Genomic DNA, 21,662 nt, shown 5'->3' with positions numbered 1-21,662 from the left:
TATGTCTGTGATGAAATAAAGGAAGATGGATTAAAATCTTGTAGTTAATATAAGTGAACAAAAAATTTAATATTATTTGAAAGAAAATTAGGAAAACCAGAATCTGGTGGTAAGAGCTACTGTTTGGTTGAGACTTAAAACTTGCACTAAATGCAAAGGTGGAATTAGCTTAGTAGAATTTCGAAGAAAACTAATACCAGTTCGGACGAAATACAAAAATGAATATGTTAAAGATGGGTATAAACTGAAGAGGAAGAAGAGAGGAAGATGTACCACAGGAAATAATGGAGGACAGATAGAAATTTGATGAATTTGAAGGAGAGGTGGTACATCCAGTAAATTAATATAATAAATTGGAAGAAGTTGTAGATTATACACTAAATGAGGTTAATTATTTAGACCTGTATGAAAACTGTGGAAATTTTAGTAGAATACATTATCGTTGTTACATTTATAATCCTGATAAAATCCAATAAACTTGCACGAGGTCGAGTAAGTTTACTACTCTCCGACAAAACTCAGTTATTATGCAATACAACAGAGAAGAGCTCATCGTTAACTTCTGTTAGATGATGGCGATATCTACCAGACAGCATCGCAGTTAGTAAAACTCGATGAAACATGTTCGTGGAGGAATTAAAACCTGATTTCACCACAACGGATGTTCCACAACAGCAGTGGAGATGGCCGATGGAAGCGACGACTCGAAGTGTGGTTACACACAACACAGTCACTGCTACTGTACCGGACCACACCCATGTATTGTTGGCTTCTAGCAGCCAGCAGACTGGTTCCGCTCTCCTTCTCTTCGCTTGCTTAGTGGCTCATCACCGATCGTCAGCAACAACATGCTCTCGCTGTGCGCCAAACAGCTCCAATTTAAGTGTATAGGGAATAAATTTTTCGATGCGAAAATCAACTTTTGAGGAAATGAATGTTAGAAATATTTAGAGTCTCGCGTTTGAAATAATGTTTAAAATACTGAGATGCAGTGCATAGAAGTACTTTAAATTGTTTTATAAAAATTGTGGCATACAATATTCCGTACAGTGTTTATGAGATGCGGAACAGTTCTGATACAGCCTGCCTCGTCACGGATACAACTGTGCACGAGAGTGTTACCTTTTCTGTTGGTATGACAGCAAGACAGTTGACAATCGATTCTGCACTATTTATATTGTTCGCTTTGTGAGTAAATACATGTGATTTTTGTGAAAGTCATATTTGCTGGAGTCATTCAGTTCCCTTCCCTTCAACATGCCAAGACCTATTGTGAAGGTAATTAAAAAGCGTGTACATTGGCGCGAGAGAGTAAAGGGCAATCAGAATTTGTCTGAATCATTGTCTACATCAGTATTTGATATCCCAATAGCATTAAAACTGTATTTGGGAAGTGGTACGTTGAGTGATACTGCTGCCATCACACATGAAAGTTCTTCGAAAGGAAAACTAACTGGAATTGAAGAACAATACAAGAAACTAAACGATAAGCCTACAAAATATAATTATTGTGTCTTTATTATCTGATGTCTTGGAAATAAATGTATGCAGCACATTATATAGAAAATATGGTGTTTCACAAAAAAACATACATGTAGGACTTGCTTGTAAATTAGAATTCATGTGGAATTATTTGTTGTTTTCTTTAACTACTCACAAGTTACTGCGGATACAGGTAAATAATATGATACAAACTTTAGACTGGTTTATGAATTACGGTCTATAGTTAAGGTAAGGGCACGGTTTCAGGTACCATGTTAGGTGGTCTGAAGAATGTTCCTGCTCCATACTCAAAATTTGACAAACACATCATTGCAGTAGCCTCTGTTTCTGAAGATGTAGCACAGGAAAATATGAAGGATGCTATTGATTAACCAGTTGTTGAAAATAATAATAACAGGGACTTGTCCATAGCTTTTGAATGGAGTTGGCAGAAGAGAGATCGCACAGCTCTGAACGATGTTGCAACGGCTACAAGTGAGGACACCGGCTAGATAGCTGATGTGACAATACTTTCCAAGGAGGTGGTGTGCAACGGACTACCTAAAACTGTGTTTTTTTGGTGTAAACATTGTTTACTTTTGCTTCTGTGATGCTGTTTCGACATTCAGTCAGGGCAGTATAATAAAGGGCAAAGCTTTGCAGAAGACGGGGGTATGCTTGGGATTATAAACAGCAGCAGCGGCAATACTTTCTTTAGACAAGGAACGTTTCAGGTCTTCAGGTAACGCAGTAAATATCTTTTCAAACATGGCTAGACAGCATAGAAGAGCCATCAAGAAGAATCTGTTGCACAATTCCGATGTAATAGCTACGTAGCAGACATGCACTGAAATAAAATCTTTGAAGCTCATTTCCCAGAACTTTAATTGATATGTGTGTGAGGGACGTTTTCTCAGAGTCTATTTGCAGTAGAAAGATAAAATTTTCAGAAGTTTTGCTTCAAGGCCTTCAAATATATCTGACTTAAAAGATTTGTGAAATTATTTTGTATTTTATAATACTTGAAAAATATTACTTTTTTAACATTTAGAAAGAATGAAATATCTCACAAAGTAAACTTTCTCTTCCCAAAATGACGAATGTAGTAGAAACGTAGAACATATGTCCGTGAGATTAAAAAAAATCCAGAGTGTAGTCTTAATAATTCATGAGCAAATGTTCCAAGCTTGTGGCTCAGTTTAACACTGTAAGCATAGGACATTCCGTACAGCCTTAGCACTACCGGCGACTTATCCATTTCATATCGATACGAACGTATCAGCTATGACGATTAATTTTGAAATAAAAAACAGTTCATTTACTTCTTTTCCATCTGTGTCGTTTCATCTGTCTACAGCTTATGCTTCTCCATTTATTGTCTCACCATTACCTTAAAATGAATACTCTGTTACTAACCTAACACATAATTACTCTGCACACCTGCGAACTCAGAAAGGTTCAAATGGCTCTGAGCACTATGGGACTTAACGTCTGAGGTCATCAGTCCCCTAGAACTTAGAACTACTTAAACCTAACTAACCTAACGACATCACACACATCCATGCCCGAGGCAGGATTCGAAACTGCGACCGTAGCGGTCACGCGGTTCCAATCTGAAGCGCCTAGAACCGCTCGGTCACAGCGGCCGGCAACTCAGAATGAGGGTGACCTAGTTTTGCATGTAGTGGATGCATGAAATGTTTGCAAGTTCGCTTTTCAGGCAATGTTATTTCAGTCTCTATTTCAGAAAGTCTCACCTAGATTAGATTAGATTAGATTAGTTTTTCGTTCCATAGATCCGTGTTGAGGAAATCCTCGTGGATGTGGAACATGTCACCTTTTTTTTTAAGCTGAAATAACAATACTAATAGTATAACTATATACAACACATCATTTGTTTCTATTAAAAATTCATCAATGGTGTAGAAGGAGTTGGCCACTAGTAAGTCTTTCAGGCTCCTTTTAAACTGATCTCTATTTGTAACTAAATTTTTTATGTTTGCTGGCAAATTATTGAAGATGAGTGTTCCTGAGTAGTGGACCCCTTTTTGAACTAAAGTAAGTGCTTTTAAGTCCGTGTGCAAATCATTTTTGTTCCTGTTATTGTATGTATGAACTGAGCTGCTTGTTAGAAAAAGAGATATATTATTTAGGACAAATTTCATTAAGGAGTAAATATACTGAGAGGCAGTAGTTAGTATACCCACTTCTTTGAAGAGGTTTCTACAAGACGTCCGTGAGTTTACTCCACAAATAATACGTATTACACGCTTTTGAACTCCGAAAACTTTTGTTTGACTTGAAGAGTTACCCCAAAATATTATACCATATGACATTATGGAATGAAAGTACGCAAAGTATGCAAGCTTATTCACTTTCATGTCGCCTATGTCTGCTAACACTCGAATTGCAAACACAGATTTGTTAAGGCGTTTCTGCAGTTCTGTGGTGTGCTCCTACGTCTCTATTTCAGAAAGACACACCTACACGGCAGTGGAGACACGCAGTTGCTTGTCTGGACTTGCTGTAGCCGGCTGCCACCCTTACCTGCTGTGCCCACTATGCACACGCACAACTAAATTAAGGGGATACGTTTTCGAAAACCTGTAATTCTCGCCCATTGTGACGCATAAGTTTGTAATTTGGCTCAAAGATATGTACAGCCTTCCTCTCTAACGGTGCAGAGGCATGGCACCCTGCAATTTTACCCTCTTGTTCGACTTCGCTTCAAACAGTAAGGTGACGACACTTGCGACAAAAGGCCACAGGTCAGAAGTTCATGTGACGTGTAAGGTAGGTTTACGATGTTACATTGGCAGCAAACTTCACCACAATTCTGCCCTACGCCACCTTGGAGATTTAACGTGATAAGAAGGTCGTCGCAGACCCTCTTACCCACATTTCGCCCCTTATCTTCGAGCCTCTGGGATGGAGGTTAAACCGCGACGCTTAGCATTGAAATCACGCGATTTCCTAGTGGTGACCGAGGAGAGCATTCTAGACACACGGCTGCTCAGAATCGACGTGAAAAGATCTCAGGGAGTGACATTAAGGGCTTCAGTGGAACCACCCCTTTCTTTAGGGCGTAGATTGCCACATATTTCGCGTTCGAAAACGAGAGTTTGCAGTACGATGAGCAACGCGAATATGTCCTTGATAAACTTTGGCACTGTTGACACATTCGTACTACTCTACTCTTCCCTAAGGACACTGTGATTCTGCTTCCACATTAAACGTGATATGACCGGAGCGCAGCGCGACACCGTTCAAAACCATTCGACGAAATTTGAAGGTGATCCAAAGGAGCAAAGGAGCAAAGGCTTTTCATCCCTCCTATTTCGCATCCTCCTGAGGCGTGATAACGGGGGTGGTGGGGTGGGGGGTCATTGAAATGTGCCCGAATAAAACAGTAAAGAGTTCCCTAAGATCCCTAGTTCGACAAATCCTCAGTGTCACCTGCCCACCTTTATTGGGAATTTTAAAAATGAAGATGTACAGACGCCACCTTTAAAATACACTCCTGGAAATTGAAATAAGAACACCGTGAATTCATTGTCCCAGGAAGGGGAAACTTTATTGACACATTCCTGGGGTCAGATACATCACATTATCACATTGACAGAACCACAGGCACATAGACACAGGCAACAGAGCATGCACAATGTCGGCACTAGTACAGTGTATATCTACCTTTCGCAGCAATGCAGGCTGCTATTCTCCCATGGAGACGATCGTAGAGATGCTGGATGTAGTCCTGTGGAACGGCTTGCCATGCCATTTCCACCTGGCGCCTCAGTTGGACCAGCGTTCGTGCTGGACGTGCAGACCGCGTGAGACGACGCTTCATCCAGTCCCAAACATGCTCAATGGGGGACAGATCCAGAGATCTTGCTGGCCAGGGTAGTTGACTTACACCTTGTAGAGCAGGTTGGGTGGCACGGGATACATGCGGACGTGCATTGTCCTGTTGGAACAGCAAGTTCCCTTGCCGGTCTAGGAATGGTAGAACGATGGCTTCGATGACGGTTTGGATGTACCGTGCACTATTCAGTGTCCCCTCGACGATCACCAGAGGTGTACGGCCAGTGTAGGAGATCGCTCCCCACACCATGATACCGGGTGTTGGCCCTGTGTGCCTCGGTCGTATGCAGTCCTGATTGTGGCGCTCACCTGCACGGCGCCAAACACGCATACGACCATCATTGGCACCAAGGCAGAAGCGACTCTCATCGCTGAAGACGACACGTCTCCATTCGTCCCTCCATTCACGCCTGTCGCGACACCACTTGAGGCGGGCTGCACGATGTTGGGGCGTGAGCGGAAGACGGCCTAACGGTGTGCGGGACCGTAGCCCAGCTTCATGGAGACGGTTGCGAATGGTCCTCGCCGATACCCCAGGAGCAACAGTGTCCCCTAATTTGCTGGGAAGTGTCGGTGCGGTCCCCTACGGCACTGCGTAGGATCCTACGGTCTTGGCGTGCATCCGTGCGTCGCTGCGGTCCGGTCCCAGGTCGACGGGCACGTGCACCTTCCGCCGACCACTGGCGACAACATCGATGTACTGTGGAGACCTCACGCCCCACGTGTTGAGCAATTCGTCGGTACGTCCACCTGGCCTCCCGCATGCCCACTATACGGCCTCGCTCAAAGTCCGTCAACTGCACATACGGTTCACGTCCACGCTGTCGCGGCATGCTACCAGTGTTAAAGACTGCGATGGAGCTCCGTATGCCACGGCAAACTGGCTGACACTAACGGCGGCGGTGCACAAATGCTGCGCAGCTAGCGCCATTCGACGGCCAACACCGCGGTTCCTGGTGTGTCCGCTGTGCCGTGCGTGTGATCATTGCTTGTACAGCCCTCTCGCAGTGTCCGGAGCAAGTATGGTGGGTCTGACACACCGGTGTCAATGTGTTCTTGTTTCCATTTCCAGGAGTGTAGTCCGAGGCGCTTGAAGGCAGGCAATTGGGTTTGGAGGTGTGTTAATGAGTTGCCTACCTGCAGGCACCTCAGACTACTTTCAGGTGAACATGTACCACTGAGGGCTTTCCCGAACTGGGAGATCTTACACGGTCTCTTTGCCGTTTTATTCACGCGTGCGTCAATGTCGCACGTCCCTCAACCCTACTCCCCCATGATCACGCCACAGGCGAACGCGCAGTAGGAGAGATGGAAATACAACTTTATAATAATTATACAATCTTAACCCACTTCTTTAAATGATTAGTGGGTCTTAATTTTATCCAATATTAATTGCAGCTAATTACAAATTTAGTAAGTGAGCTACAGCTATAAGTGGATAACAATGGGCAACTCATTTATTATTATTATTATTATTATTATTAATGTTTACTTTGTAAGACCTACGCTTAACTAATCTCTATTGCCTGCAGCGTCACAGGGGTGTCAGTAGTTCATAAACCTATTTGTAGAGCCTTGCTCATCGAACTGATCTCGATGAGCGTGCCCCTGTCTCTGGGCAGGCCAAGGCTGTTATTCGCTGCAGGTTCCTAAGTTACTAATTTCCCAAATCTAAGTCCTACTAACTAGTTCTAATCTAAGTCAAGTCCGGTGCTTGTCCTGTATCGGCGGTGTTGTACCCCACTCCCCCCTATTCCGTACGCGGCGGATTCCAGACTGTGAGGAAAGTCGGCCTGTCCACGCACAGGCGATATGGGAATAGTGCGCTGGATTCAGCTAGTGTTTGGTATGTCTCAGGTTGTTAATCTATGTCTCTCAGGTATTCTTTTAACACTTTTCGTGAAACCTCGTCAGCTTATTTGTTGAGAGTTTGAAAAGTGTCTTCTCGTCTGAGTAAGTGGTATGTGTCATGGTCGGGTAATTGGTCATTTAATGTGGATGCTACATCATTGAAAAGGGCGCTCTCGTAGACCACATGATCGGGAGTACCCTGTGATGCACCACATTCACACGCGGGCGTGGCCCGCTTGCCAAACCTACATTAATATGTCGGGTATGGCCCATGACCAGTGAGAAAATGGATCAGCCCTCTGGTAGGTTCAAAGTATTTCATGCCCAGTCGTTCCCTGACGTCAGGGAGAAGTGCGACTGTTCTGCGACCTGTTTCATCTGCTTCCCATAATTCTTGCGATAACTGCTCGCCTTATGTCACCCTTATACTCAACCCCAATGCCTAATATATCCTCTATCTTCGCGGTATTCCCTTTTTTAGCCCAGAACCACTCAGCGTGTTCTCGAATTTTCATATCCAGGGGGCAGAGCCCCATTATGACTAATAGGGCTCCTCCAGGAGATATTCTGTAGGCTCCCACAGATCTCAATATCATGTTTCTCTGAACCCTTTTCGCTGTCATGGCGGGGAGAAACGGAAATACCTAAATATCTTCTCCTGTCACAGATCACGTTCAAATTTCGTCCCTAGTGGTTCCAGCCTGTGCGCCAGAGCAAAAATTGCTGTTGCGCTACGCTCCAAAAGGGTAAGTTCACATTCAATGGAGATGCAGCCCCACAATGTCCTGAGAGAAGGTTGGAATAGTCTGAGGATGACAAATTTGTCGAGAACATCTTCCACTGACGCCCCTTTATTCCACCTACTGAGGCCTCTCGTGGCGATTCCGCGCAGTAGCGTGTCTGGAATATTTTCCTTGGCCATTCATAAGAAAACCGCGCTGGGCGTCGCAGTTCTAACCTTCATCACAGAAGGAGTGGAGGTTCTGTGACGAACTTCCCATCAAGTGACACGTTCACAACCGCGTCGGCAGAATTGTGGTGGAGTTTGGTGCCAACGTGACGTCATTAACCCATCTTATACTTCACATGATCTTCTGAGCTGTGGCCTTTTCCTCCCTTGTGTTGACACCTTGCTGTTTGAGGTGTGTGTTACGTGGCTGGGCGACATGCTTTTGAAAAATTAGAGAGGGAGATTGTAGGTACCTTTCAGCCAAATTAAAACTAATGATTGGCAATGGGAGACTATTAGGGGATTTCGAAAGAGTAACCCTTTGATTCTGTTGCTCAGATTTGTTAAACTACAGCATGTACGTCATATCAACACTGGTTTCCGGTTACCATACTGGAAATATTTCAGTTCTTGAAACGCGCAGAAATGTCTCATACTACAGAATATGTGAAGGAAATCGCCACAAATGTTTTGTAATCTTGGGCGGCGAGCTAAGACCTTACGTTTATTCCCTCAAGTCTCTCTTTGGGTGGAAATTATTGACGTATTGAAACCCGAACTCAGCAGTTCCCCAGTGACAATCTGTGTCTCCTGAAGCTTCTGTTCAAGCGACTCGGAACATCGTTCTCTTCAGTGAAATTACTTTTGGAAATTTTCATGTCTGTTCAAAGCAATTGCAAGTGTTCATGCTTTAATCTTTCACGGTTGGGAGTTGAGGGAGCGTTTAGCTAGGGAATTAAAGACAGATGAGCCCAGGTAATTCTTTGCTTGATTTCAGGAGTTGTGTGTAGACTGAGACGGTGACTTTTTGGGATGACACTATGAAACATGCTTATTGTCGTCTTCAGTTCGAAGACTGGTTTCATGACGCTCTTCACCCAAGTTTATCCCGTGTGTGTTTTTTCACTTCTGGATACCTACAGCAACATACACCCTACGGTTTCATAACCAAACTGATGCGTCCTTGATGCCATAGGACTCTTGCTGTCACCAGACCCCGTCATTTAGTGAGCTAATGCCATAAATCCCTTCTCTCCTTAATTAGCTTCAACAATTAGTCATTCTTCCATCTAACCATCTAATCTCCAGCATTCTTCTGTAGCACCAAATTTCAAAAACTTCTAATCTCTTGTTGTCTGAACCGATAGTCGCATTTGTTTGACTTCGGTACAAAGCTACACTCCACATAGCATCAGAAAAGACTTCCTAACACCTAGCGTGCGCAAGACTTGGAAAATTCTTCAAGAGGCTTAATCTAGTAGCCGATGCCAATTGTGCCCAATTAACAGAGAATGTGCTAGTATGCTAACTTTGATGGATTACATGTAATCCTCGCATTAATTCTCGCTTCGATGTAATATACAGTCATGTTACCATAAAATAAGCTTCACTCTGCTGGAGCGTAGAATACCCGTTAATGCAGTGATGGTTGTAAAATGATCAACTGCTGTAACTAGACAACAGATTAGATGTCAATACAAGCAGATAAACAAATATAATGTTCCCATAATAGTGAATACATGAATGGCATTTCCCCTTCTCGTGCAGCCCGAATTGTGGTTCCATGTTGTCATACGTACGCCGAAATGGCAGATATTGTGATAACTGATCGCAGACTAGAAAATAAGCATAATCGCTTACTAGTCAAAAGGCATCAATATCAGATGGGATACCTTTAAGAATTTACAGATGTTATTCGGAAGAACTTGCTCCCCTTCTAGCAGCAAATTATCGTAGATCGCTGTCCGTCGCCGGTAGCTGAGTAGCCAGCGCGACAGAATGTCAATCCTAAGGACCCGCGTTCGATTCCTGGCTGGGTCGGAGATTTTCTCCACTAAGGGGCTGGGTGTTGTGTTGTCCTAATCATGATAATTTAATCCCAGTCGCCGAAGTGCCGTCAAATCCAAAGACTTGCACCCGACGAACGGTCTACCCGTCGGGAGGCCCTAGTCACACGACATTTACATTTACATCGTACATCGCTGGAGCAACTAAGGTTGCCAGTCAATGGAAAAAGAGCACGTCATGTCCATTTCCAAGAACGGTAGAATGACATATGCACATAATCATACGCCTACATCATGGACGGCAAACTGTTGTAGAATTATGCAACATGGTTTATGCTAAAGAAGTATGACATTTTTGCAGAATGAAAATCTCCTGTATAAAAATCAACATGTTTGCTGCAAACATAGGTCGTGCAAAAACTCAACTCGCTCTGTTCCTGTATTAGATCCACAGCGCTGTAGACAACGGCACTCAGGTTGATTCCGTGTTCCTTGATATTCAGGAAGGCATTTGACGGTGTCCTGCACAGCCAATTAGTGAAACAGATAAGAGTTTACCAAGTATCGAAACAGATTTTCGACTGGATTCAAGTCTTCTTTGCAGACAGGATACAACACGTCATTCTTAAAGGATCGAAGTCGTCAGATGTAAAGGTAATTTCTGGACCAACCCAAGGAAATATGATAGAATCGTCACTACTTACAACAGATATAAGTGATGAAGAAGAAAGCGTCGTATGCTCTTTAAGGGAGTTCACATATGATACTGTTGTCTGTGAGAAAGTAGCAAGGCCAGAAGACGTTATCGATTTGCAAAATGACCTACAGAGGGTTGATGAATGGTGCAGGCAGTTGAACCTCAACGTAAATAAATATGACACAGTATACACATAGGAAAAGAAACGCAGTAATGCACAACTATACTATTGCTGACAAACAGGTGAAAACAGTATCTATCGTAAAGTATCTAGGAGTAAGTATCCAGAAAATTACCACATAAAGGAAACAGTAGGAAAAACAGATGGAAGACTCATCCATCGGAAGAATCTCAAGGAAATGTAACCCATCCACGAAGGAAGTGGTATACAAGGCACTTGCTTGATCGACTCTTGAATATTTTCATCTATCTGGGATCCTTACCAGAGATAGCGAAGCCCCAACAAAGAGCGGCGCATTTCGTCACGGGATCGTTTAGTCGGCGTGCGAGCGTTACCGGGTTGCTCAATAAATTCCATTTGCTGACGTTACATGAGAGAGAATCTACATCAAGGGGATTTTGGAAATTTGTGGTAAGTTCCTATGGGACCAAAACTGCGGAGGTCATCTGTCCCTAGGCTTACACTCTACATACTTTAACTAAACTAACTTACGCTAAGGACAACACACACAACCCTGCCCGAGGGAGGACCCTAACCTTCGTTGGGGGGAGCCGCGCGAACCGTGGCAAGGCACCGAGACCGGGCGGCTACTCTGGGCGGCACGGGGGTTTACTACTGAAGTTTAGAGAGAGAGCTTTCTGGGAATATTAGGACAACGTATTACTTCCTGAATCATAAAACTCGTAAAGTGACCACACCAAGAAAATTCGAGCTAATACAGAGAGTTACCGAGCATTATTCGCAAGTGGAAGGGTTTGTGGTAGCAGAATTTCACTTTGCCAGACACCGAAAAGTTGCTTGCGAACTAAATATTGCTGACAAACAATAATATCGACAAATCGATACTACATGAAGTGCACTTTCTCCATCCATCAGTTAGTCTTCATCATAAAATTCCCGTTCTTTGGCAGCTGACGATATCGGGATAAAGAGTTTACCATCGCGCAAACGCAGAAAACATCGCGTGCTCGCCAAGTACAGAATCAGACATGCTGCTGCAATAAATTTTTCAGCAGTGGGATGGCTGGAAGTGAAAAAAAAAATTTCGCGTACCGTGCTGACCGGGGCAGAGGCTCGACGCTGATAAAATCGTACGGCATCAGTTAAAAAATTACACTGCGATAAGATCGCGCTGGCAGCCGTGACGTAGTGCGGCTGCGTTGTGCCCGCGGCAGCGTTTGTGTGCTGATCCAATCGCTGCGCCGCTCATGAAATACTCCAACGAGCGACGTCAGGTCTCGAATTTATCGAATGTATTGTTCAAAACACAGAAAAGAAATTTCAATCGTACCTGTCAAACGTCGGCAGTTGGTGCTCCGCGCGTCCTTCCGGGTTGCGGTGTAGCGGCTCGCCGGGGCGGCCATCATTGCAGGCGAGTGTCAGCTGTCTGTCGCGCCTCGCCAAGAGATGTAGCTTCGGAATGACGTGGCAGACGCAGTGGCACGCGTTGCTATCATACGGCTTCCTAGAGCGCCTGTGTAGACATAACGATTCAGTCAACATAAAAAGGCAGACACAACGGCTATCGACATGTGCAGGAAACGTTGGAAGTTTATAATAGATAATTACTACAGTCACAGTTGCCATTTAAAGTGATTGCCGACTTAGACTGTAACATTATATTTTCGGATGTGCAAATGCGAAAAGAACGAAGCATACATGAAACACCAAGGTGACCTGCTGTATAATTAAAGAGACAAATTGGTCTGGAGAAAAATGCGTTTATTTTTACAAAACAATACTTTTTCTACTTTTCAGTATAGTCCCCTTGAAAATTTATGCACTTCCAGAATGAGATTTTCACTCTGCAGCGGAGTGTGCGCTAATATGAAACTTCCTGGCAGATTAAAACTGTGCGCCGGGCCGAGACTCGAACTCGGGACCTTTGCCTTCCGCGGGCAAGTGTTCTACCAACTTTTTTTTTGGTGATCTTATTTTGCTCTATATTGTTCGTTGAATTTGTTTGGGCGGATGTCCAATGTCATCCGTTCATGTTCTTCGTTGACCTATTCATTCAGTTTTCTGTTACAGAGGGCAGCTAACCCTCTGACCGAACACGCTGAGCTACCCAAGCACGACTCACGCCCCGGCCTCACAGCTGTACTTCCGGCAGTACCTCGTCTCCTACCTTCCAAACTTTACAGAAGCTCTCCTTACGCAGGTTGCCGGCACGGTAGCTCAACGTGTTCAGTCAGAGGGTTATCTCCCTCTGTAATAAAAATAACTGAGTTAATCGATCAACAACGAACTTAAACGGATGTCTTACGATGTCCGCCCCGAGCAAATGCAACGAACAAAATCGAACAAAATGAGAAGAAAAAAAAAGTTGGTAGAGCACTTGCCCGCGAAAGGAAAAGGTCCCGAGTTTGAGTCTCGGTCCCGCACGCACTTTTAATCTGCCAGGAAGTTTCAATTATGCACTTGTTCCAACAGGCTACAAGCATCTTTATTTCGGCTACAAGGAACTCTTTATCTTGATGGTTGAACCAGTTTCCCACGAACTTTTTCACATCCTCGTTGTCCTGGAATCACTTCTCACGTTATGCCTCCTTCAGTTCACCAAACAAATGGAAATCACTGTGCTAAATCAGGACTATAAGGGGGATGAGACAGTACCATTTTGGCTATGGTTTCACGGATTACTTGAGCAATATGAGGACACGCGTAGTCTTGCTGGATAATCACATCTCTCCTCTGAGATCACGACGTCTCTCTCTCATGGCTGGCTTCACCTTGTTTCAAAGCAAATCCGAGTAGTACTGGCTGTTCATTGTACACTGCTCTTCTCAATAATCACAAAAAAACTGGACCTTCAGTATCCCAAAACACCATCAACATGACTTTTCCTACTGAAGCTTGAGTTTTGAATTTTTTCTTGACAGGTGAGTTAGTGTGCTTCCATTCCATGCTTGGTCTTTTTAATTCTGGCTCACAATGGTGATCCCAAGTTTCATCACAAGTTAAAATTTTGTTGTGGAAGTGCTCACCGTCTCTTTCATAACGTTCCGTTAGCTCTGTACACGCTCTCAACCTTGTTTCCTTGCGTAGCCGCGTCAACTCCTTTGGGACCCATCTTGCCCATGTTTTGCGGTACTTCAGCTTGTTAGAGATAATGTTATTAACTGTACCAGTACTAGCTTGAACCTTATCAACTATCATTTCCACAGTCACATGGCGGTCGGCAAGATTGATGTCATCAATTCGACTTTTAAGTGAGGAAGTTGAAATTGCATTAGGTCGACCAGAACGCTGTCAGTCACAAAGTAGCGACCATTTTTTAACTGCTCTACCCATTTGTAAGAATTTAGACGATTCATACAACCTTCACCATAAACTTTAGAGATTCTACAGTATATATTCACTCGTTTCTCGCCTTCAGCTAGTAAAAAACGAGTCACAGAACGTTTTGCCACTAATGTGGACGTCTGAAGCGCACTCACCATCTTGAAATGTATTTTTGAGGTTATAAATAAAACAATGTTGACACTTGAGTTGATCAGGGCTCATCCCAGTGATGCCAACTTAAAGCCATAAAAGTACGAAGCTTTCGCTACTAACAGTTTTTTCCCCAGTCCGATTTTTCTTTTTAATTATTGAATGACTCCTCATGCTATAAAAATGGACGTATGCATGTATGTATGATCCACATCTCCCCCTAAACTCCTGGACCGTCTTCAACCAAACTTGGTACATTTATCACTTACTGTCGGGAACGAATCGCTGTCGGGGTAAGAACCACGTACCTATCACAGGGATGGGTGGTGAAAAAGAAATGTAGCCCATGACGAGTGAATACCCAGACTTTATTCATCCTCTATTTGATAATTAGAGCACTTAATGAGTTGCAACAAACTTTACACTTAATCTCAGACCTCAACGAAACTTTTTCTTGCTGACAAATCCCACAGAATGATGAAAGAAAAAAAGGTGTGTAGCCTACGACGTTTTCGCTGTTCACGTAGAGAGCTGCCACAACAAACACGACGTTTTATTACTTCTTAATTTATTATTTATTACTTCTTTTCACTTTTAACTATAGTTACAACACAGTTTGCAGACGGTATTCACAGACACCAGTGTATTTACGTGCAAAATTATATTATTGTACGGCATATGGTCCAGGTGGTATAACGTCATAATAATTGAACTGCGTGATAACGAAACTGTTGGGCGAAATTCGCTAGCGATGCAGGTGAAATTTGTGTACAAAAATGTGTGAAATATGTTAAATGTACAGGGTGTTAGCGGTGTCAGTGCAGGTATTGTTTTGGTGGATGAGGACAGTGTACTGAACAATTGTCCACGGCTCGTGGTCTTGCGCTAGCGCTCTCGCTTCCTGCGCGCGGGTTTCCGGGTTCGATTCCCGGTGGGGTCAGGGATTTTTCTCTGCCTCGAGATGACTGGGTGTTGTGTGTCTTTAATTATCGTTTCATCCTCATTTACTCGCAAGTCGCTGTAGTGGCGTTAAAGAACTTGTCGAGCGGTGGCCGAACCGCCCCGCGAAGGGATCTCCCCGCCACCAATGCCATGCGCTCATTATTATTACTGAACAATTTTGGATCATTATTTACTTCATTTGCAGGCTAATAACTGCAGATATCACGAACAATATATTTTTAGGTTGGTTGTTGCCTCCAAGTAAGCGTGGCACAAATAAGCTATTAATATTTATTTTCTCCTGAGCGGCAGGTCAGGTGTCACAGTGTAGACGCATGACAGTTCACTAAGGGATGCAGTTATGACCGCGCACAAAATATCAGGTAGTAAATTATGTGACGTGATTTGGAGAACGCTGTTAGACGCAGAGAAAGGGAACTGGAGATAGGCGGAGAGAGGAGGGAGGAGGAGATGGACAGCGAGAGGGTGAGGAGGGGATGGGCAGAGGGGGGGGGGGAGAGGAACAAGTCGACGGAGAGAGGGAGGAGTGGCATACGTACAGAGAGAGAGGGTCAAGAGGAGAGGGATAGAGAATGGGGGAACGAAATGTGCCAATAGAACTGGAATAAATACACACCCAGGCAACGCTGGGTAATGAGCTAGTTAAGTATTGTAGAGGAAATGTCAAATGATCTAAGTCCCATATCTTCAAATAAAGCGTTTTCAGAGCTGTCGTGTTCTCCGTACTCTGTTGCATGTCTCTAGGCTTGTTCTAAGTGCCCAATCATGCAGTAAATGACTCAAACGTTCAATTACCACGTGACGCACTGTCTTTGTGCCAAGCAGTCCCTCCTCATGGAGTTCTAAGTACCTTGCACCAAGGCCTCCTCCACTCAATTGACGTTCGGTTTGTGTGGTGAGCAGAATGCATGTAAGCTTTTGCTTGTATCAATAAAACCTATATATAACGGAAGGACATAATGCAGGTTTCCAAAACAGGAAAAATGTTGAAGTGAAATGACAAAACAACATGTGTCTACAAAATGTTTTAAGAAGAGAAAGATCTCTGTATTTAGCTCATTGAGGTAATATACTGTAAACTGTACTTCCGATCTCACATTTAACGCTCAAATTGATTTATCGTTATATTATTATTTTAGTGTTCCTGCAAGCGTAGTTATAAAGTCAGTGATATTCCATTTCACTGGAAGCTCAGCCTTCTCATTGATTATCACGGAATAGAGAATGAAACTGAATAAGGAAGATATTAGATTTGATTCCGAGCGAATAGTTTTGCTCCGAAATGTAATCTAGGACAGAAAGAAGGTCAGCATCGGTTCGCAATCTCATCTGCATTTTTTTGCAACATATACCGGTATAATAGATTTCTATCAGCAGCCCAGCCATCATCAGTGCGTTATAAGCAGTCATGTAGACTCAGCACAACTGAATGCCCCGCAAATCTGGATATTCACAATTCGATCATCCGGCGAAAAATAGACCCACAATTAATCCGCTTTCAATATCTCTCAGGTCCTGATAATGCTGTCTCACACGATTACGTGGCACCTCTGCGTCCTTCTCTGTGATCACTCAACATCTGACGCTGATCACACCTCTTATATATACTACCAGGCCGGGTGAGAACTGTTAGCACGAACGTCACTAAAGCGCTGTAGTGGCCGTTCTACCTCTCAGAGAAAAAATTGCAGCTCTAATCATTTACATATCCCGATGGTGTGTGGGTGTACAGAATTGCACTGATATCCGATCATATCTTAGGAGTGCTTCAATTTTTTTGTCAGGCAATACATTCCGAGTGCAATTACTGAATGTGAAGTTGGCTCTGAAAGCCATGCACAATAGCAGTGAAATAAAATAGTTAATTTTATTCTGACGCTAAAAAACAAGCATAAATTTACTATGCTAGTATTGAATATATAGTCTGTAGTACAAAACTGTATCTCTTAATGTTTATACCTGTATAGCTGTCATTTAACCTATTGTTGCGCAATGAAGTTAATCTGTAATGATTCGAATTTTCTTCAAGCAACGTTTATTTGTGCATACTGAATCTCAATGTACTCATGTTGAGAGTGCGTCTTGATCTGTCTTCCATACCTGAAGTGACTGTTTCCGACGCATGTCACTACTGTGCCCTGGTTTACCTGTATCATGGCGGCGAACATATCACGGCGATATCATAAATTTTAGTCGTGATGTTCTTGGGACGATGCTTATGTTAGATAAGAAAGCAACAATCGTATTCGTTCCTGAGTAACGAATTATTATTAATCACATAGATTCTTAGCACCAGCTATTAACATGAAGAGCTAGCACCGATTCACCATGTTTGCAAATCACATTAGACTCTTCTACAGACACTGAAATGGACGTAGTACATTGCCTATTATTCAGTCGTGACACCCACTCCTTGGTTGTTCTCTCGACATGATTTTTACAATTGTCAATTTTTCTCAATTGACTTACTATTGTCTCTTCTGCCTTTCTTTCTTGTCCGTATTTCTACGACCCTCACCAGGTTCCGATGGCACCACTGGCATCCATTTAGTACTGTGTATCAGACTGCCTGCCACGTTATGATCACACGAGCGCTGTGTAAATGTTCACAATAGCTAAACATGCGCTTCTCACGTTATAGCGTGAGACCACAGTACCTTTAAGTACGATTTGATTCTACACAATACTTTTGTAAGCAAAGAATCAAATCAAAGGGGTACTGAGTATAGGGGAGAATTCAGATATTAACTTAAATATTAAAAATTAACCATAACTGAGCTACATCTAAGATGTCTAAGGATATACCCAACTTACACTGTATTCCAGTTTTTTGTTCCACAGCCTCACTTTCACCGTCGTCGTACTGCGCTACGCGAAGTGACACTGAGCTGACGTTCAGTCTACTGCTTACGCTCCACCATTCGACGGTGACGCCGCCGACCGTACTGTTGCACTCATATCCAATGTGAATCGGCATTTACAAAGCGAAGTGGGCCGCGTGTCTAAACGCAGGTCTGAAACACATCCAAGCCCCACAGAGGTCGACTGTGAGAGAAACAAAATCTCATCTCTACACATCAACAACTTAACGTAAACATTTGAGAGTAGTGGCAGGTTGCCAACACATGGCCACCTTCCACATTTCGCTGGCCGCTTCAGTCCGGAACCGTGCTGCTGCTGCGGTCGCAGGTTCGAATCCTGCCTTGGGCATGGATGTGTGTGAAGTCCTTAGGTTTGTTCGGTTTAAGTAGTTCTAAGTCTAGTGGACTGATGACCTCAGATGTTATGTCCCATAGTGCTTAGAGGCATTTGAACCTTTAACACTTCAAATAACCTCGCTGTTGGTGGCAAGTTAAACCAGAAACCTTGCTGCGTCCTTATTCTACATACATCTTCCATATGCTTTATACAATTTTGGAAGATATTATATGCTCGCGTATTGTGCCATTTCGGGAGACCAATAACCTTCTTTGTACGAACCAACATGGATTTCGAAAACAGCGACCGAGTTAAATCCAGCTCACTCCGTTCGTCGACAAGATCCACAGAGCAGCAAATAGCAGCGCGCAGGTTGGTGCCATGGTCCTTGGCTTCCTGAAGGCGCCCCACAGTAACTATCGGACCTACTGTGTGACTGGTCTGTAGAGTTCCCAGCAAACAGAACGCAACTTATCATTCTCAACACAGAGAAACCTTCGGACGAAAAAATATCAATATCTGCAAATCACGTAATGGATCTAGTCGGAAGTAGAGTGAGGATTTTCACGGATGATGACGTGTACAGGGAAGTCGAAAACTGCAGGGAAATGCAGGAAGACCTACAAATGATCGACAGTTTGTGCAGAGATTGGCAATCGGTCTTTAACAAAAACCGTATTAAAGCTGAAACTTCTTTATTTAAATGAATGTGTTGGTATTTAAATTGCAGAATGGCTGAGAAGATGAAACTTCTACGCTATTTGATTCTGAAACAGCTGAGTAAAACTGAACGTTCTGAGCCTAATTTTCTTTACTTTTTCTTTTCATGTGAACACTGACCCACAATGTTCTAGCGCAACGCAATCTGACTACACAAAAAAATTACACGTGACTTCAAATGATTAAGTCACAAGAATGGACCTGACTAAAAAGAAATCTTAACAATAACCTATACATTTCATTAAGCACTTACCTCACAAAAATCTTCATTACGCGAACTACTGCAATACAGCGAGCGTCAATACTGCCAGCTAAGTAAAAGATTCTAACTAGTAAAGCCACTAACTACTAATAGGCATGTGGTTAGCAAAGGAAAGCACAATATAGGGTGGATGTATGAGATACAAAGAAGAGCAGCACATTTAGTTACAGGTTGATTTAGTAACAGCAGGGGTGTTCAGCCAACGTCAGTGAGAGACGCTACAACCGGGGGGTTCTGCTCTGCCGTGTGGTGTAATGTATAAATTTCGAGAGTGTACGTTCCTAAAAGAGCCAACCAATATATTGCTCCCCTTTACATGATCTGCGGCCGTACAGTCCAGAATCGATATGCGAATTAGGCAAAATCGCTGTGAGCGTTGAGGCAATCATGCCACTGACCCACCAGGTTGTGGATCCCCTTTTGTTAAAACACTGTATCCTGCTGCGTGAAGAAGTCCCTATCTGCCAGCTGCACATCGTTCTGACATGAATCGTCGATCCTCCAAGGCCTTTTTTAGGGAACCAAAGGCGTGATAATCGCTTGGGGAGAGATCAGGGCTACAGAGTGGGTGTTCGAGTGTCTACCTCTTGGGTTCGTGAACTTCTGCGTTGCGACATTTGCGATATGGGGACGTGCGTTATCATGGGGCATCAACATTTCGTGGACACCATTCCCCAATAGCGATTTTCGACAAACACATATACATACTTCATTCTCCTATGGATTCTACCGATGTTTGTCCTTCGGAAGCAGAGAAAAAATTAACATCGTGTTGGTCCTGTTAGTAGGCATCAGAAATTAACATCGCCGTAATTCACGATTCCTCTTGTACCGCATGTACATAGTAAAGACACCAGTGCCGCACTAATCCCTTGCCTACAAGACAGTTATAATATACTCACATGAAAGTTGTGCTCCGCGGTATATACGCTGCACCAACGCCCTCAAATGGAAACCTTTTGATCGCCCCATATATGTTTAACGAAAAGGCGAAAAAGGTTCCGACTCACACGGAGATATAGCAGGAATCGTTCTTCCTGCGGACGGTTAGCGACTGGAACAGAGAAAAAGGGGTGGGCGTGGAGTTGAAAGGTGCTGCTTTTGCGCAAACGCTTTCCAGTCTCGAAAATCTGCAGCCACGTATATGTCTGCTACCATGCAGCTTCTCTGGGTAGGAACTGTAAGACATATCTCGAAGACTCGATTGAGCATTGACTGGAGGTAGCCAGTATAAACGTTATGTGGCAGAATTTATTTGGAAGACACCGTGGCCACAACGCAAAGGCACTTCCTTTCCTCCTTTTGTGACGACCAGGGGTGCCGATTTTTTTCATAGTATACACGCTTTGTCTAGTTATAGATGACTCCATTCAAACGACTGTGCTATGGTTTATCATTAGATTCTTGCTGGCTTCTTACATTTGCACTGCATTTACGAGATTGTAAGTTATGTGCATTTTATGATGAAACAGAATTAGGTTCGTTCTCGCGATAAATCTTGCAATAGCGTTTGATATGGGAACGTTACGCCTTTGTTGATGTTTTTAACTCCTTTAGAGCACATGAGGATCTGTATCCATTTCTAATTTAGTCATTCAAGGTCTTAGAGGCTTGTTTCAAATCATAACGAGTCATAAGATGATGTTTCAGGAACATATAATTATGTTTTTTAATTTTCTTTTGTTTGTCGTATCCGCTGGGGATGTAAATGTAGGTAGTCTCTTGAACTGTATTTACTCATGAAGCATCTAGTTATCTCTGTGAACTTTGATCATTATATCGAATTTGAGTGCATTTGTGTAAAGTTGGAATTACTGGAATTTATTAACCTTCTCTCTTGTCTTGATTAATGAATCTTTCTACCTTTGCAATACCTCTACGTGCGATCGCTCTGTAACTACGAACTCAAAAGTACCCCATTCATTTTTAATTGTACTTAATTGTATCTAAAGCTAGAGTGAAACAGCCTAAGCAGTGACCTTAATTGCTCGTGTATTAAGCTAGCCTTTTCAGCTATGTAGATACGCCTACGTCACTGTGGATCTTACATATGTGCCGGTGGAGACTAAGTAATTCAGATAGCTTCTGATACCACACAAACTCAGAGGGAGAAGACTTATGACACCTGTTGGAGAGGAGGTATCCTACGCACTATGCACAGGTGGGGTCTACGCTGTCGCCTGCCCCTTTTTATTGATTCCTTTTTAACAGTTAAAGTTTAGGGTACGTGTGGGTTCCGTATTGTCCGACGTCTTCCTCCAGGAGAACGGAGTGCC

At 43.3% G+C, this 21,662-nt stretch overlaps 1 pseudogene; it reads left to right on the top strand.

Annotated features, from left to right (window-relative positions):
* Positions 1-1,257: 1,257 nt before the first annotated feature.
* Positions 1,258-21,662, top strand: part of LOC126285147 (beta carbonic anhydrase 1-like) — a 32,356-nt pseudogene continuing 11,951 nt past the window's right edge.

Source organism: Schistocerca gregaria, chromosome 8 (assembly GCF_023897955.1).
Source record: "Schistocerca gregaria isolate iqSchGreg1 chromosome 8, iqSchGreg1.2, whole genome shotgun sequence".
Lineage (NCBI taxonomy): Eukaryota > Metazoa > Arthropoda > Insecta > Orthoptera > Acrididae > Schistocerca > Schistocerca gregaria.
This window is presented reverse-complemented; position numbering and strand designations above follow the sequence as displayed.